Source organism: Rattus norvegicus, chromosome 9 (genome assembly GCF_021556685.1).
Source record: "Rattus norvegicus strain SHRSP/BbbUtx chromosome 9, alternate assembly SHRSP_T2T, whole genome shotgun sequence".
NCBI classification, from domain to species: Eukaryota; Metazoa; Chordata; class Mammalia; order Rodentia; family Muridae; genus Rattus; species Rattus norvegicus.
This window is the reverse complement of record NC_141542.1, coordinates 34,708,195-34,711,826: the sequence shown is the minus strand read 5'-3', so window position 1 is coordinate 34,711,826 and position 3,632 is coordinate 34,708,195. Positions and strand designations below refer to the sequence as shown.

Sequence of the window (3,632 nt, the reverse complement as noted above, 5' to 3'; positions counted from 1 at the left end):
CATCTCAGACATGCAAAATGGTGAGCCATCTCCAAGAAATTCACTTGCTTGCCGTAGCCTTTCCAAGATGGTTTCTGACATCTACAGGCTATCAAAAGAGAAATGTAAACAACCATCTAGACATAAGACCTTTGACCTATGATCTATCTTGCTTGTAAAACAATATGTTAGGGTAATAGCAACACAGACTTGTGTGAGTAACCAACCAATGTCAGATTTGACTTAAGGCCCACTTCACAAAAAGGAACACATACATGTCACTACTTTCACAACCAAGAACCAGAGACTCGATAGCTCAGAGACAGGGTAAATACAAACACCATCTGTCTAAAATAATATATCAATAAAAAGACTCCTAATCATATTCTGCTATACTCATAGAGCAGTTATTCAGCCTTATTCAGTTATCATCAAAGAAGCTTCCTCTGGCAGCAGGTGGGAATAGACACAGAGATGCATAGCTAGATATTACACAAAGACAGTGTAAATGGGAAATTTCCATCAACACCCGCAATTCAGACCTCAGGGAAACTCACAGAAAAAGATCTGGAAAAAGTATGGGAATGAGAAGCGAGAGAGGACACCAGGATAACAAGGCCCTCTGAATCAATTAAGTAAGGCATATGTGCACTCACGGAGACTGAAGCCCAAAGCACAGAACCTTCCTAAGTCTGCACAATGTCCTCTGCATATATGCTATATCTTTTAGCTTTGTATTTTTATGGCACTCCTGAGCGTGAGAACAAATGGGTCTTTGAGTTCTGTGTCTGGTAGTGGGACTCTTTTCCTTCTCTTTGGTTGTTGTGTCAAACATTGATATTTTTTACTACTTCTTAATAAACCTTATTTTTTCTATGTTTAGTTGTTACCTATTAGAAGTGTGCTCTTTTTTAATAAGAAACAGAAAGAACATGGATTTGCAGTAGAAATCAAATGGGGAGAAATGAGGAAGTGTAGAGGGAGGGGGAACTATAATCAGGTTATATTGTATGAGAAAAGAATCTATTTTCAGTAAAAGGAAAAAGCAGAAAAGGAGAAAAAAGAGTTAAAATGCCAAACCACATGAGCTAACCTTCTAACAAAACTGTTCCAATTATAATGAAGCGTTTATTCAACCAAGATGTGGCTTTCATAGGGAGAATTTAAACATCAAAGACCTACTGATCAAGACAGTCATTGTCCCAATTTTTGTTTTCAAAAATAAAATTTTATTGAAACCAGCAGTAGATTGGGTTGGAATAATTCAGTTTTAAAATTTTATAGTTTATTTGAATTATAATTTCTGTATCAATTTTGTCTTTTAAAAATTAGAGTAAATCTTATATTTTCATATCACTGAGTTATGATTCTTTTAAAAATTATTCACCCATAGAGAATTCCTGGCTTACTCCATGTTCAAAGCCGATTTTAAAGATTTATTTATTTTTATGTATATTGGTATTTTGCCTGCATGCATTTTTGTGCACCATTGGGTACAATCTTTGTAGAGGCCAGAAGACGGTGATGGATCCCCTGGATTTAAAGGTATATATACTGGTCTGATTCCTTGTGGATATTGGGATTTGACCCTGGGTCCTCTGAAAGAGCATAGATAACTTCTGAGCCATGCATGTTTCCAGCCCTTCCCCAACTTTTTATTTAGCTTTTGTAGCAGCTTGTATTACGAACACGAATCACATTCCCCCAGAGCTATTTGTATAAGAGTGCATGGAGGTAGATTCTAGGAACCAGGCCCCAGTTAGCTCTCACTGGTAAATAAAGATGCTGGCACCCAAAAGCTGGGCAGGGCAGACAGATGTGGAACTTGAAAAATTCCTGGGCTTGGAAATGATCGAGAATGATGAGAAGGTAGTCTGCCATGACAGGAGAGTGTAGAGGACAGGAGAGCCTTGCCTAAGAAGAGTGAAGTTTCTTGTCAGATAACCATGGGCATCTTTAGAGTTTCTTGCATTATTGGTTGACTATGAAATGGTTCCCTAAGTTGGTAGGAAATTCTGTGGTAAGTAATAGTGAGGCCTATCTCCACATCCTGTTTTGAGTTTCTGCCTTGAATTCTATCATTGGTGAGCTGTGTCCTAGACTTATAACCAAATAAACCCTTTACCCAAACCAAATAGCTTCCATTTATCAGTATATTTTATTAGAAAAACAAAGGAAACAAGAAACTTTCCTGTTTCTGAACACAGAAAAGTAAGATGGAAAGGTGGACTAAACAATTATATGAGAATATTCAATGTCAATTTAATACTGTTGTTGACAAAGGTCTGAGGAAGTCATGAATTAGTGGCATATTGCAGAGATGGACTCTGTATTTCATGGGGATCACACTGTTGAAAAACCACGAATTTCTCCAGTGTTTCCCACAATAGCCCATATTTAATTATAACAGGGGTTTATTCAAGTGGTTTGATATTGAGAAGTAAAATTTGTAAGCCAGAACTTCTAATGTCAATAAAAAGAGACTAGAAAATATTATTCTGAAATCCCATGGTCTGAATTTAGTATCTCTAACTTATTGAACCTCTTTCTTCAATCGCCATGCCGTCTGTTATCAGTCCACTTAAAATGGCTGAGGGGCTTACATGCAGCTGTATTTATTTATTTATTTATTTATTTATTTATTTATTTATTTATTTATTTATTTTTAAGGAAAACACTTTGCAGTCCGGGTCCTTTATTTCCTTTTTGTACATTGGGTCATGAATTCGTATGGACTGGGCTCCATCAGCTCAGGCTCCTTCCCGTTAGTCCTCACAAAGTGGGCTTCTCTGAGTGGCTCAGGCTGGCGCTTCAGCTGAACCCAGGTGCCCTTTTCTTTAGCTGCCTTTTTCTTCTGATCATTCTCCTTCACCAGCTTCAGAAAGCTGTCTCTGCTCTTTGAGTGTTTGATGTGCTCAATCCGCACATTGATCCTCTTGGCCAGAATCTTGCCTTTAACTTGCTTGTTTACAATGATGCCCACGGCATGCTGGGTGACATTGTAGACTCTTCCTGTTTTGCTGGTAACACTTAACCTTTGTGAACAGTGCCCATTTCCTTGATGTCTACAATATCTCCCTTCTTGTAGAGTCGCATATACGTGACCAAAGGAACAACTCCATGTGTCCTAAAGGGCCTAGAGAGCATGTACCGAGTGCCTCACCTCTTTCCTTTTGTGTTCGTCATTTTGGCGAGTTACTGGAAGATCCCTGCAGTGACCGAAAGGACACAGCTGATTTTAGAATATTATTTCAGCTTTTGCTTACCACTAAAACAACGATTTCTATTCCTATGTCAAATATCATGTGTATGCTATGGGATTACTTTCCAATTTAATGGCGTCTTAAGCTCTGTTAGGAACAGTTGGAAATCCAAGTCACAGCCATCTTAACTGTAGCAATGCGTACCACATGTCCTAGACATTCTACCTATCATCAATAAAATAAGAGAATTATCTATGTTCAATTGCAATCTAACATTTTCCATAGACTTCTTGTTTTAGGAAAGGGGTGTTTTATGGAATGGTTATTAAGAATGATTATCTTAAAATTTGTATTTTGAAAATATTATTACATATAGAAAATTTCTGCCACAGGAACATTTAATTTACCTACCATATACAAAATAATCTCTCAGTATCAGATGCACATTGG

The 3,632-nt window shown here is 37.5% G+C and overlaps 1 pseudogene; it reads right to left on the bottom strand.

The window, feature by feature from the left end:
• Window positions 1–2,674: 2,674 nt before the first annotated feature.
• On the bottom strand, window positions 2,675–3,174 carry LOC148003645 (large ribosomal subunit protein eL21 pseudogene; annotated as a pseudogene).
• Window positions 3,175–3,632: the final 458 nt, after the last annotated feature.